Raw genomic sequence first — 16,519 nt, forward strand, 5'->3', positions numbered from 1 at the left:
TGCCTAAACTATAAAGGCAATTTTGTAGCTCTATATCAGAGATCTTTATTTCTTTTCTATTGCACAATACATGTTTCTCTGTAATTGTAAAATTGCTTAGCCTTTGCATTAATAGAGTTTACTTATTTTTCCTTCATTCAGTTCTTACAATTTGTGTAATTATTTTACCTTATTGTTTGAATGAATTCTTATTTATTTTCTTGAGTTGTATGTGAGTATGTTAAGATCTCTTTGGTTGTCACTTGTGAACTATTTTTAGTTCCTTTTGCCAATTTTTAAGAATTCCAACCTTCACTCTTCATTTAGGAAGCCAATTAGGAGAAGATCTTGTGCATGTTTTAGGTATTCCTATTGGTGTTTTGTGCAGATATAGGCGAGAAAAATCAAATTCAATCTAGGTGAAAACATTTTTCCCCTTTTCCCCAGTGATAACTTTAAGAAACCCCCTCTCAAAAAATGGTATAAAATCTTGGCAAATATTTAATTTTTAAAAATAATAATAATAATTTTTATTGGCGAATCTTTTATTTTTAAAAGAAAAATATTAATTTTATTGGTGAATTATTTTTTAACAATTTTTTTGGTAGAAAATATTAGCGAATCTTGGAAAATAATAAGAGTATGCATTAATTACTATTGCAAATCCTTTCATTTAAAAAAATATTTTTTAATAGAAAAGTAGAGGCCTGAAGGCGGAAATTATTAATGAGTTTAAGGGGTAGACTCTACTTTATTTATTTTCTACCATTAATTTAAAATAATCTAATAACTCTCTTTTTTATTTTGTGAAATAAAATGTAACAACAATTTGTAATACTCATGGGGCCAAAAATTTCTTTTAAACCATTGATTTTCATTGAGGCCAAGAATTCAAAAGCAATTTCAACCCCCACGAGCATTATAACTTGTAGGTATAATTTACCTCATGGAATACAATGGAGGTCATTATGTTATATTTTAAATCAATGGTGGCAAATAAAGATTGTTGATATAATCCTAAAGTAACTAATAAATATGATATATTATTGATGAATTAATTTAGATTTATACAACAATTTATAAAATGTTGGCGAATCTAATCTAATCATGTATCAAATATTGTGGCAAATCTTTGTGTCAAAAATTAATAAAATAAATTATCTGGTGATTTAAATGACACTAAAATAAATATTTTTAAAAATGTGGCGATTTGAGTCACCTTAAAAGCTGAACTCATTAGTCAAATTTTCATTCTCAAATTTCAAAAAATAGCCAATTGGCGAATATTAACCACTAAAAAAAACACTTATTTTTTCCCTCAAAATTAGTAGAATAGTTTTATATGTTTTGGGTTGGACCAACATTTGCATTCAAATTGGAAAGGGAGTTGACCTTCTCCACAAACTCGGCCTTGACTATGCAAGGTATCGTACTTGGGGGGATATTCGAATATGTCGCAAGGTTGATGATCAAGGTTGTTCATCAAGGCTGTATACTTTTGTGACAACGGGTTCCTTTAGGGGTATGTCTTCCATACAAAGGTATACAAAAAAAATGTTGTAGCTAATGTCATTACTGTACCTTAGGCAATTCAGAGATTTGTATAGGAACCATAGAAAAATGGGGTCTTTACTATGTTAAATAATTTCTATCTGAGAACAATGCAGAGATTATTAAAGGATAATTTGATAACCCTTCCTAAGATTAGACCTTTTCCCAAAAATAGACCATACCCTTAATGGTATGATGGGTCAAAATTTTGTTAGTATCACTGTGTGCTTGAACATGACACTAAACATTGCATTTGTCTTCAACATCTTATCTAAAACCATATAGATAGTGGAGCTATCTAGGTTGATGAGATAAAATAGAAGCGGGTAATATCTATTGATAAGACAAACAATGAGTTGTAGAAGTACACAAATCCTTTTTTGCCTCATTTGTATAATTTTATCTCTCCGTCATCTTTGGATCTGACATCAAGAAAATGCATGTATGTTAATAAGGTTACTATCACTCTAATCTCTTCTCCTAGCCAAAGGGAATGAATCATTAATATATATTTCACTCCTTAGGATTCCCCTTACTATGGAGAGGCTACTCCTCTTTACATCCTTGCAATGTTAAATGATCTGACCATTACAAGTGTAATGGTTGATTCTTCATGCAGAGTTGATGTTATTATGGAGGAGACCTTGTTTCTTTTTGATATAGATAAATGGGTTTTACATGGACTTGAAACCAAAAGTTTTATAATATCTAGCCATCAACCAAATAGATAGGAACCATGAAAAAAACAAGGCAACACCCCCGAACAGTCATGAAAGCAAAAGAGAAGCAGACAAACAAGACAAAAAAAGAAGTAAAACACTTAATTTAGTGAGTACACCAGATCCTTGTTCTTCTGGCCAAAAATATTGTTTGTTAATAGGTGGCATAGGCTAGGATATTGCAAGTGTCATTCTACCCTTCACATGCATAATGGGTTGTTTTTGTCACAAAAGTTTGCACCCTTGTTGAACACTTGTTCTCAACAACCTTGTAAAACATGGAAACAACCTCCATGTGTGGGACCTTGCACAATGTGAGGTTGCATCTTTGGAGAAGGTCGACTACATTATCAATCAGGGTGCAGTTTTGGACTAACCCAACACTTGTAAAACCTCTTCTAATGATTCAAAGGAGAAAATGGGAGAAGGAATTCTAAAAGAGAAATGTGAGGTGATGCACCTAGATTGAAATTATCCTTTTCCCTACCTATGATTGTATAAAACATCAATGAAGTAACCTAAAGAATGCATAGAATCCCATCCTTAATCAATTCCTAAGACATATATGAGATGAGACCTTAATGAAGAACTGAGAGGAGCTAAAACATGCACAAACAACTCTTATAAGCAGAGTTGATACAACATATAAATTAAACAAAACTAATACAAAAACAAACTCATAAGAAAGGGAGGACAATTTTGCACAAGGTAAATGAACTTGGAAAGAGGTAAAACAAGACTACCTTGATTAATGCAAATGCAAGGTAAATTTAAAGTTGCAAAATAATATATTTCTATAAGAGAAATAAGGGAGAAGATCCTTCAAAAAAAGTTATTAAATTTCCTTTATAGATTAGACATAACTCAAATAGAATACTTGGTTTAAAAACCCTAACAAACTAGGGTTAGGTTACAAAAAGAGAGGATCAAATTAGAAAAGAGTAATCTAATGGTTGTGTGCCTAAAGATCTTCACTTGGATTGAGAAGGAGCAATAGTCCCTTAAATTTAGGAATCTCTTGCATTCAGATAGTGTTTGATATTCCTCTGTTAGACCCATAAGTCTTCTATCTATAATAAATAAGAATGGGCGGCAAAAAGGAAGCATCTTTAGGAGAACGAAAAAATAATGGCATCCATCCCTCAAGCATATGGGAGTGGTTGGAGCATATCTCTCTTTATTTGGTTCACCGATAGGGTCAAAAACTAATTTTCGACCCATCAAGTCAGCAACCACTATGCATAACTATTTGATTTTTGATATCCTCCTCCAGTTTGAATTTGGGCCAACCAATATATCCCTTACGTGAAATCGGATGATCATGATTAATAGTTAAACAAATTGACCCCACAAGCAATATCATTGATTTGTATCCAAAGATAACTCTTTTCTTTTGATCATTGTGAAATAGTGAAAATCTTCTTCTTAACCCTGTTGCATCATTGTTCACATCCAATGGTGCGACCCAATCCTTGACGGCAACAAAATAGTGAAAAACTCTACTTGGCCAAAATTTATCGCTATATCATAGGGGTCCAGTGTTGGTTAACCATAACCACTGCAACTCCATGATATCCATATTCACTCTTTATATCATTGGCCATCATTTTTTTGCAACCTTAACTAGGTAGTTAGCCTTAACAACACCAAAACTGCAAAAACCACCTTTCCTCTTCATTGGCATTGCTATTTTGCAAGGTGGATGTCATCAACAACCTTAACTACTGCGAAATTGAAAAAATCATTGTTTGTGGAGAAGACCCCACCTTGAGCTTCGATCACCATGAAAACCAAAGCAGTGGGGACCAAAAGGAAAGGCCCAACCACTAAGAAATAATTAAACCAATAGAAAACTCCCACCATACAATAGTAGTTTAAAGGGGTTGGTAATAAGATGAAAAGGGAACCCTCTAGCTGGTAGAACTTAAGTGAAATGACCGCCCTGGATGATCAACAAGTGAAAAGAATAAGGTCGAGAAAGGTTTTAAGGAAAAAGCCTTAGTGTTTAGGATTTTAGGCCTTAGTGATTTTCTTAGATCGGTTGTTTGCATGGCCAATCTTGACACAAAAATGGTTAACATTTTTAGTGACTCAGAGAGGTTGGCAAGCTTACTTGGTACAAGATCAGTAGCCTAGAAGATCCATTTAGCATAGAAGCAAGACTAAAAGAATGAAGATAATCATCTACTCTTATAATCTATAAAGAACAAATTCTCCTCCTATTCTAGGAAAGAATGACCTATGCTAATGCACTTCTTGGAAAGTTGGACACTATCTAATATTTACAAGGGCCTAAAAATCACCTCAAGAGAAAGCCTTGTGGTGGATGTCATTGACTACAATAGGAAGGGCTTCATCATTAAGCCTAGATAGGTGGAAAGAATTGGCTTCTTTGTAACTGGTGATGATATATGGGCTGCTCCAAATTAAATCAAAGTTGGAGTACCTACCTAGTTTATCTCAAGGTCTGCATCCCACTTTAGGACAAGGTCACCAACCTTGATGGTCCAAGGAGTTCCCTTTTGTCAAATAAATTTTTTACTTGTCCGTGATGGATATTGAGTGTCTATATGGCCCTATTTATAGTTTCTTCCAACTCCATTACCTCTACATATCTCACTATCATGGTATCATTCTCCAAGAGCTCTAGCTAGTGTGCCAAATCAAGAATTGGTAATTCAAGAGATAAGCCCGAGGGCTTGCTTCCCTTCCATATACCAACATAAAATATAAATTACCAAGTTCTCTCTAAGGTGTAATTATTTCAACCCATAGGGTTGTCCCTAACTTCAAATGCCAAGACCTTTGATTGTCATTTAAATTCCTCTTGATGATTCTTATAACATTCTTATTTGAGTACTTAGCTAGGCCATTCCCTTGGAGGTAGTAGTTTATTGATGTCTTCAAATATACATTATGCTAAACTACCCATAAACTGATTTGAGCTCCAATAAAATATTTCATTATTAGATATAATGGTGGAAGGGGCCCCAAACCTGGTTACAATTCCCTCTAGCAATTGAACCACTCAATTTTTATTTGCATCCTTCAAAGCTAAGGCCTTTGTCCACCTTGTGAAATAATTTGTGGCAGCCAAAATCCACTTATGGCTTACACTTGATAGAGGGTTGGTTGGGCCAATGTAATCTATGCCCTATTGAGAAAATGTTGATCAATCTGTATGAGATGCAAAGGAAGGGAAGCCGACCTTTGTTTACCTGAGAACATGACACACTCCTTGCACTTCCTCACCCACTTGTGTGCATCTTTAAATAAGGACAGTTTATAATACCCTGCCTTGATTATTTTCATGGTGGTGGTCCTCACAGAAAAATGATTGCCTAAGGGGCCATCATGGAACTCTTATAATAGTCTACGAACCTAATCCTCTTTGACCCATCTTAGTAAGACTCCATTAAGGTCCCTTCTGAACAAAATACCCTCCAGTAATACATAAGGATTGGACTAAAGTCTGAAATATCTTCTCTTAGTTCTCTCAAAACTAGGAGGATAATTACCATCTGCCAAGAAGGCGGTCGTGTCATCAAATGAACCAGTTTGTCTACATTCATTGTTGGTCGGTTGTTCCTCCTCCTACAACACAAGGGAAATCTCTGGATCTCTATTGAAAGGTGAAACAAACAATTTAGATAGGCCCTTCCATCTTACCAACTTGGTGATTTTGATATTAAGGTCATATTCCATGACCTTAGTGATCTGTCCAACTCTTGTTTCACCAATATCCTTATTCAAGAGGAAATCTTTCACACTTGCATGCAATACTAGAAGCTGAATTTGGTTCTTAGAGAGCATATATTTGAATTTCTTTAATGCTCTAACAACTATGATGACCTTATTTTCCACATAGCTATATTTAGGCTTATAATCTTTTAGGCTCTCCCTATAAAAGGCAATGCTCTTCGCTAACCCATCATCATTTAGTTGTGTCAAAAAAATTGAGATACTTGCCTCTCCTCCCAAAGTGTAGAGGATGAAATCTTTGTCATAATTAGATTTTACCATGGTGGGAGTCTGAGCAATTTCTTGTTTGATCTGATCAAAACCAACTTTTCCTTTCGTGGTCCATTTGAAAACCATATCCTTCTTCAACATGGTCATGAGAGGTTTAACCATGACATCCAAGTTTCGGATAAACCTTACAAGGTTGATCCTACCAAGGAAAATTTGCAAACCCTTTTTGTGACATAAGAGGGGAAGAGATAAAATGGCCTCCACCCTTTCTAGATCTATGGCCAAACCATCCTTTTATACAATGTGTCCGAACATTTTATCCTAATTGGTGGAAAATACATATTTATTCGGATATAAGGACACACCATATTCTTTGAATTTTTTGAATACCTACTCAAGGTGACCAAAATGATCTTTTGACTGCTTGGAGTATACAATTATATCACCTATATATACCAACACAAGCTCTACTAATACTCCTTTGAAGTCCATATCAATAGCTCTTTGGAAAGTGACACCTACATTGGCTAGTCTAAAAGGCATTTTACAATGGGCATAGGTGCCCCATTTCACAATAAATGCAGTCTTAAATTGGTCTAGCTCTTGGACTAGGATCTGACACTATGTTGAGTACCCATCCAAGGAAGAAAATCTCTTTGAGCCACTTGCTTTAGCTAAGATTCATTCCATGGAAGGAAGGGGATAATGGTCCTTAAGGGAGGCTCTATTAAGGTCCCTAAAGGCTACACAAAATCTGTTTTCCCCATTCTTCTTCCTAACTATAACAAGATTAGCTACCTAAGAAGAATATTTTATTGGAAAAATTATATTAGATTTTATTAGCTTGGATAACTCATTTCTTATTAAGGGCTCAACCGTGGGGTTTATTGGTCTTTTCTTTTGCCTAAAAATATTTGCATTTAGATCTATCTCTATGTTATGTTGGGATAAACTAAGGTCAAACCCTTTCAGATCCTCATAAGTAAAAATAAATACATCATTATATTCTTTACAAAGATTGAAAAAACCTCTCTGTCTATTTTGGAACATACCTTTCCTAAGTTGAGAGCTTTCACATTAGCCACTGAGATTGGCTTGTAATCTCATTTTCTTGTAGCCAAATTCATAGCCCACCCTTTCACTTGATCATCTGAATTGAAGATCCCCTCCAAGGTGATTAATCTTTTGGGTAGCTTATTTGAAATAAGATACATGATCTCATCTCCATACTAATTATGTAATAGGGATTGGTTCTTGTTTGAGAACTCTGCCTTCTCTTGTAATAAATTGACAATCTGTTGATTTGAGTCAAAAACTTGCCAATTAACTTGATTATTAGGTACAACAGACCTAACAACAAGTCTAACTTTTTGCTCCTTCTTGGTTGTAACCTGAGTTGGTATTTCATAGTGAGTGCCAACTTTTGTGAGCCTATTAGTATGTTTGTTCTTATTTTTAGGGACACTATATATATTGAAGCCATCGAATCCTTCTATTAAGTCCTAGACTCTATGCTTGTAAGATTTAAGAAGGTTATTTTTTGTTGTGTTTTGAGCTTTGACTTGACTGACAAAAAACTCATGTAATATATGTGAAAAGAACTAACTGAGTCTTCTTGACTAGCAAATTAACCTGCAACATTTTGAATAGCTGCATTTTTTCCATTAAATTGACTACCACTTTTGCACTTATAGAGCCCATGACTTTCTACTTACAGAGCCCACTACAAGTCAAAAAACAATACCCAAATGGCAACTTTTGTAAAACAGAGATTCTCAAGGAGAATTTTATTTTTGTTTTAAATGTACTGACAAGAGATGCCAAGATCCTTCGTGTTTTCTAGTAAAATTTTGTTTGTTTTAAGTAGTAGGAAATTAAAAAAAAATGAATCTGTGAACCCATTTAAGATTTTTGAGTGGAAAATGCAATCACATTGTTTTGAAGAATATCTCAAATGAGTGGTGAAAGTTTTGTGTGGAGCATGCTTTTAAAAGATGTTTATTTATTTTTTAGTTTTTTATTTTATTTTATTTTTAATAACAAGGGGATACTCTACAAGTAGGCCAGCCAACAAGAATAAAAAAAGGATGGATGGCCAACACGCACCACCTTCAAGAGGGGATGTTCTATCAGCCATCTAAATAGGGGAACAATGTTCTCCATCCGCTCTCTATCCTGAACCCCATGCAGGGTGGGAATTCTCCTCGAAACGGCTCCATCCCCCTACCTCCCTCCAGTTAATGAAACTAAGTGGGGTCCTTCCATCCAGTTAGAACATCCATGCCGGTGAGAAAAACACTTCAATCTTTGGATCTTTGTTAAAAAATAACGAATCATTTTATGAGAATAAGTTTAAATATATTATGTCTGCAATAATAAGTGTTAATTCCTCTTGCATTTATATATATATATTTCACTTTCTAGTATTTGTTTGCATGAGAATTATCATTTTATGAAAATAAGTTTAAATATATTATGTTTGCAATAATAAGTGTTAATTCCTCTTGCATTTATATATATATTTCACTTTCTGTATTTGTTTGCATGAGAATTTCAAATGTCTTTAATTTTTATCTTGTCAGTTCCTTATGCCTTCCAAATTAACTCTCTTGAGCCCAAAAATTTCTCTACAATTATTGCAATCATAGCATTCCATGAGATGTTTTCTTTAATTTTTATTTGTGATGCCTGATATAATTTTAATTTGGGATGTCTGGAATCTTACAAATGTTCTCTTGTAAATGCATCACATAGTTTACCATCGCATTCTGCCTAATTTCATCTTCAGTGGAACCATTATATGTTTCCAGTCCATATTCAATCTTTAGGACCTCTATATTACATAGGTCATCTCTGTAAACTTTGGTTTCTTTCTTCTTCATATCTGGTGAATATAATTCGTAGGGACAGCTAGTGTGAGAAGCTTCTATATGGTGAGAAAGACAATCCACGAGCATTAGTCTATGGAATCAGGACATGCGTGCAAATTTCTTTAGGGAAATCCTTAAAATAGAAAAGCTTCTCAATAAAAGACCATGGATGGGATAATTCTATATGCCGCAAGTGTCCGTCTGTCATTCCCTTGAATGATGTTTTCTTGATGGTTAGTTTAATGTATTCTATAGATTATGCATGTTAAATTTCTTCTGCTCAGGTATAGGGGTTGGGAGTATGGCTTGAAGTCATTTTGTGTGTTTCTAAATTGATTGTTGATTACAAATACTATCTTTCTTCCAAGTTTTATGTTTCTTGCCTGCTGAACCTTTCCCTATGTGTATCTTTGCATTCTGCTCCAAATCATTTTTCCATAAACATTTACATTGAGCAAAACCAATCCACAACCAAGTTTGGAGCATTGGGCAGGAACTACGCTGCCCTCTAGCCCTTGTTTATGAAGTCTCTCTTAGGTGAAAAATAAGGAGTTAAGAACATTTTTTATAATAAAAGAAAATTTTATATAAGATTATTTGTACATAAGTTTTTTTTCAAATAATTATTTTAAAAATATTAGAAAAGGTTTTCGTGATATAGTTTGTTTATAATATTATAATTTAATAGGTCATTAAAAATTTAGATGTATATAGAAACTTTTGTGTTGATGGGATTTTTGTTGTTTTTCCATCCAATAACTGTAAAGATTTGAAACATCTTGCACTCCTCTAAGAAGAAATAAACAATTCATTGCCCATTTGACTGTTATAATTTTGTAGGCCACCAAAAACCGAAGATGCATTAGAAACATTCCTATCAATGAATTTTTTGTTGTTTTGTCATCCAATAACTATAAACATTTCAAACATCTTGCATGCCTCTAAGATGATACAAACCATCAATCACCTATTTGGGCTTGGTAAATCTCACATAGCCCTTTTTTCCATCCAATGATCATAAATGTATCAAACATATTGCATGATTCTAAGATGATATCAACCATTCATAAGCCATTTGAGCTTGGTAAAACACATAGGGATTTTTTTAATATTACTATAATTTTTTAGGCCACCAAAAACTAAAGATGCATACAAAAACTTTCCTATCAATGAGATTTTTGTTGTTTTTTCACCCAACAATTGTAAGCATTTCAAACATATTACACTTCTCTAAGATGATGTCAAGGAGGAACCTTTGGACCCATTCAAGAGAGGAACCTTTGGACCCATTCAAGAGAGGAACCTTTGGATCCATTCAAGTTTATGCATTTTCCCATACTTCGAGTAATAGTCATGTGGGGAGGGGGAATAATCTCTTACATACGTAACTTCTCAGTTTTCTCTTGTTAAATATTAGAGACATATATTTTTCGGACTTTTAAGGATGGTTTTTGGAACATACAAATATATTTTAGGAATCAAATGATGAATCATTTCACCTTAGTAGAAGAAACATTACATGAAAGAAAACACTTGTAATTAGAGAGCATATATTATTTTGTCATGGTGACATTGACTTTGGGCATTCTATTAAGTGGTAGTTATATATATATATATATATATATATATAAGGAGAGAAGGTTTAATGGTCATGTATAATTTGATATTTTATATATATATATATATAAGTAAATTAAGATATTATAGTTCTTAATTATATAATTATAAATGTGAAATAACATTTTATGTTGATTATTATCTTTAATAGTTCATTTTCAAGTAGTGATTGATCTCTACATAAATATTGATCATGGATCATATATTGATATTTTCTAGCTCTTCATGTCATTATATGGTCCAATATTAACCATCTATTTAAGACTCGGTTCGATGGGCCTTATTGTAAAACATCTACCAAACTCTATATTCATCTCTTTTTTCTTATTTTTGGTTACGTCTCACTCCATGCTTATGCTTGTTTATTGGCCTTCAAATTAAAGGGATAAAGAAGAAGGGCAGAAATAAGAGTGAATCGTAGATGAGGAAATTGAATCCGACGTATGCAATCAATGCCCACTATTTTCAAGACACCTATAAGTGCATGTGTTAAGCTACATGCATTGATATCAAAAGGCTCACTAGTCTTTACATCTAATATGCAAATCATTAATGTGAATCCTCATTATGACTACACAAGATTTTCAGCTAAATGTATTCAAGAAGGATTGGAAAATAAACAGAAGATCAAAGAGAGAAACCTTTTAGATAATATTTCTTATTCTGTCATATATATGTAGATGTATTACTTGGAGATCGGGATTTATGTGAAATTAGATTCGCTTGGCCTACCGAAAAGAATGTTGAAAATAATGTATTGGTGAAATCCTCATTTTGTTAGATACAATTCCAAGTCTTCTCATCGTAGTTTTGAAGAATATTTTGTAGAGGTTCGGATTTGATATGAACAAGTTACCATAAGAATGATTTCAATTTCTTAAACATTTAAATTTAAATAAAATAAAGCAAAAGAGTAGAAATAGTGATACCAATTCTTTTATGTAGGACATGTTATTATTACGGTATTTGGTTTCCATATGCCTTGTTTGATTTCAAAGTTTCACTTATTGTTTAGCATGCACAAATTAGTTTTTATAATAGATTTTCAATATCAGTTTTATATGTTCTTAGAACAAAGGTCTTCGTAGTGATCTAATATTACTATTTCTCATCATTTTAACAATGACATATTCCTATTTCATTTAACTTTTTAGAAAATATTATACATATTTTATCAACTTTTCTTTTACAAGTGCATTTAAGAATCATATAAATTATAATTTAAGTCATGGTTCTCAAAATTCTAATGGTCTTAAACTTCAACCGAATCTTTAATTATGAAAGACGAACAGAAGTACATAAGAGGAAGACACTGTAATTATTATTCACCAAGCATTATCATCAAATCCTATGGTGCTAATCAGGAGCCCAAGAGGACAGCCTGGGGTTGCTTTCCCTGCATATACAATATAATGAGACGCCTACCTACTGTGGTAGGCATGAGCAACACAAGAACAAACAGAGAAACCTTGAAGAATTCAGCCATGGCGTTTGGCGAAACTATTAAGCGCAGCCTGAGAGTATTGTCGTGAGAAATATGAGTGAAAGGTTAGAGCAAACACTCATATATATATCCATATATGACACGCCTACCTACTGTCACTATCGCCTGATGTGGGACATTCTTCTACAGATCAGACGAGGTCATGTCACTCGCTGATGAAAAACACCGTTTTGTATTTTTAAACTATTCTGATGCTTTCAAAAGGGTTCAACAAGTTGTTATTTATCAGGCAACAAACACAAATACACCATAAACATATTTCATTCATCCCACAGAATGATTACAAAATGCCTCTATTAAAGGAGGTCTTAGATGTTTCTAGAATGGGCAGGAGGTAGCTGGAAACTTCCAGAATTTTTGCATATAAAATAATGTTTTAAGACTATAGATGGTACGGTGGACAAATTGGAGTAGATGCTGAAAACAAATACCAATTCTGCCATTAATTTTGTAAACACTTGTGCATACGGAGCATGTGGATGGGGGTAGGTGAGATTAGTCTCCAACACTCCCCCTTAATCTCAACTACCAATGTTCTATCCATTCGTTTGTTCTTTCCAACTTTCTTCAACTACCTTCCCTTTTTGTCTATGATCTCTTCTTTGGTTTTCTTGCTAACTTGCTCTTGCTAGAGCTGCTACAATTTTTAGCATTCACAATGTCTTCTCTTTAACTGATATCCTCCTCTGATTTTCTAATTTCTTTCATCAACTTCTCTTTCTTTCTTGTGCTCTAGTTTTCTTCAACTGCTGCTGTAGTCTCTCAATCTCTTTGGTTTGAAGTCCTCAAAACATCATACAATTAGTAGTTTCCTTGCTAGACAGTGGTTTCTTTTGGCTGAAAACATTTTTAATCCCTTTTGGACATTCAAAGCTTTCATTACTTCTATTGTTCTTCACATATGAACATTTGTACAATCTTTTGAACATACTTGTGAGCTTTTGCCAACTAGGTCCATAGGTCCTTCCACAATGCATTTTTATACAACTTGGTATTGATTCTTTCTTCCAACACATTTTTTTAGAATGATTTCTCAAACCACAAATTTTACATGGATGTAAGTCCCAACACATTTCTTTTGTGTGTCCTTCTCTATTGCAATGAGAACACCTAATACAATGCCTTTTATGGGTTGTTTTGTTTGAACTAGTAGCATCATTTTCTTTTCCTGTGTCATATCCAAGACCTTCATACTTTGGCCTCACTATAGGCTCAATAGGCTCTCTAATTCCTTGTTCTTGTTTTCCCAATCCTTGACCTTTATAACCCATTTTCTTCATGATTTTTAAACCAATATTCTTATCATCACAACTAACATAATTTGTAAACACATTTTTATTTTCTTTCTTGCATTCTTTATCACAAACAGTTTCAACTAAATCACCTTCACTAAATGATGAACACAAATGTTTTGTGTCACATGAAGCATTACTAACTAGTGGTTTTAACTTCAAACATTCATTCTCTTGTTTCATATTTAAAATTTCCCTTTTCTGTAAACTGTTTTCTTCTTTTAACCTTTTTGATATTTCTTCCAAATCATCAAACTTCCTTTTGACATCATCAAATAACTGTAATTTCTCTTCTAATTCTTTATTTTTATCTTTAACTTCATTCAATTCTTTTTCAAGATTATAATTTTCATCTAACAGTTCACATTTTTCCATTTGCTTCTCTTTTAAAAGACATATCATTTCTGATATTTTCTTCTTACATTCCTTCAATTCTTCTTTTAAATCATTTGTTTTCTCTTTCTTTACTTTGTCCACTTTACCCATTGAAACAAAAAAATAAAAATAAACTTACCTTACCCTGACACTTGAATTTCTGTACTGTGAATTTCCTTTTTTATGCTTGATTGCTAACTATTTCTTTAAACAAAACAACTTCTGCATCTCACAAATCTTGGCTTCGACTCCATGCTTTCAAACAACAAATTGACAAGTGCAACATTTGTACAACTTCTCTCTCATCAATGACTTCTTTCATCTCTTAGGCTTTTCACGAACTTGGCTTCAATCAATTTCCTTTTACTAGTGAGCTCTTAAGCTTCGACACCTTCCTATAAAATCTTCTTGAGATTAGCAACACTTCCTTCTTCCTTGGTGAAATTTTTTTCGGAAATGCTATGATGCTACACACTTCACTCAAGCAATTTTCCTCTACACTATTGGTTGTTGCATTTTGTCTATTGGGGCAACTTACTCTTTGCCACAGTCAAACTGAATGATTTCCTTCCAAGACTTAGAACACTCCTAATAGATTTTGCTTTCTTCACAAATCATTTACAAATGCAAACCACTGAAAGACTAAATGACACTCAAGCTTGCTCATTCACAAAAACAACACTACCCAATAGAGCTTGGGTTCTACACTAGACAATCCATGCCAATTGCAATTTAACACAACAAGGCAATACACAAGGAGTTGACAAAGCATAACTCTGCTCACTGGCTGCAAAGAAGCATCATGACACAGAGAAACAGAGCAATGCGCTAGCTGCAAACTGGAATGCTCACAGAGCAGTACATTTAACAAAGCAAAGACAAAATGGAGCAGAACAAAAACACTTTCTACTCTTCATCTTCGACTCTGATACCACTATTAAAAACAAGGGAGGAAATAGAGCAGACAAATACACCATAAACATATTTCATTCATCCCACAGAATGATTACAAAATGCCTCTATTAAAGGAGGTCTTAGATGTTTCTAGAATGGGCAGGAGGTAGCTAGAAACTTCTAGAATTTTTTCATATAAAATAATGTTTTAAGACTATAGATGGTACGGTGGATAGGTTGGAGTAGATGCTAAAAACAAATACCAATTCTGCCATTAATTTTGTAAACACTTGTGCATACGGAGCATGTGGATGGGGGTAGGTGAGATTAGTCTCCAACAGTTTTCGAAAGCATAACGTCTTTGTTGATGCCATTGCAAAAAACAAAAGTGGGAATATGGATGAATAGCTACCAAATACACACCCATATTAAATGGTCTTTCACTGATTAATTTCATAAAAACTGGTGGAATTGAACATAAATATTAGCATAATACTTTTTTATTTTTTAAATCATTAAATAGTTGGAAGAGCCAGCATTCATTTATATTACAACATAAATTGAAATGCAGAATTAAGGTGTGCCCATAAATTAAAATATACCTCTCATATATCCTATAATTCTATATATCTCCCATCTAGTCATCTACTATCTTATGATTGAATACAAAAGCCCCAATAATAATAAATTAAATTAGAGTGTTTATTGGGTTTTACATATTGGTTAACACTTAAAAAATATTGTTAAAAAATTTAAATAATCGTTCTTTAATTCAAATGAAGTGTGTAAAGCATTTGTAATATAGGTTATTTTATTAATGTATATATGTCATAAGACATTCCTTGTATGTTTTAGTTTATTATGTTATTTTTCAATAAGAAACATGCATGAAAATACTGTTAAAAAAAATAGATTATCATTCTTGAAGTCAAATATTGTGTATAAGAATTTTGTAATACAACTTATTTTATCAATGTATGTATGTCATAATGTATTTCTTCTATGCTTGTTTTTTTAATGCTATCTTTTATTATGAAAAATATCAGCCTTTAAAACTAAGTGAAATTTATGATCTATTAACAAAAAAGATTATGGCACGGTATCACACCTGAATGTCGAGGTTTTCAACACTTTGTAAATAATATCTAGCAATAGTAAAAGTGCATGAGGTACATGCAAACACAATTATAACACCAACCAATAACATTTTAGGTTACTCAAAGCAGTCCTTTGACTTTGTAGGTTGATTAATGTGTGATTGAGATTTTTCTTCTCTTTCTTGGCATAAAATTCTTGTGCATGGTCAAAGTCAATTTGCATATATTAGAAGGTAACTAAATATTTTGTAGGAATTTTCTCATTTGCTTGAGCCATGAGATTTTTTTTAGTGCATTTGGGTTATTTGAGGCACAAATGCTTTGTTGAATCCTCTTGATTTCTGAGTAATTTTTTCCATATAATTTGGATGATATCTTCTACTGAAGATGCACATAAAGGGATACAAAGGTGTGAGTTAGGTTATTTTTCATTTTTTTTCTTTGTGTAAATCATTTTTATTTTAGGCCGGAAGCCAATGTTGTCTATCAATATAAAGGGATTCATGATCTTCTATTTTAATGTTTAAGAAGCAAGCCACTTAATCATTTTTGGCCATCTTACGTCAAATTCAATCTATTTTGGGTCATTTACTTCTTCCATCCAAAACCTAAGTTGGTTGTGAAGGACAATAAAAGGGAGATTTATTAT

Source organism: Cryptomeria japonica, chromosome 1 (genome assembly GCF_030272615.1).
Source record: "Cryptomeria japonica chromosome 1, Sugi_1.0, whole genome shotgun sequence".
Lineage (NCBI taxonomy): Eukaryota > Viridiplantae > Streptophyta > Pinopsida > Cupressales > Cupressaceae > Cryptomeria > Cryptomeria japonica.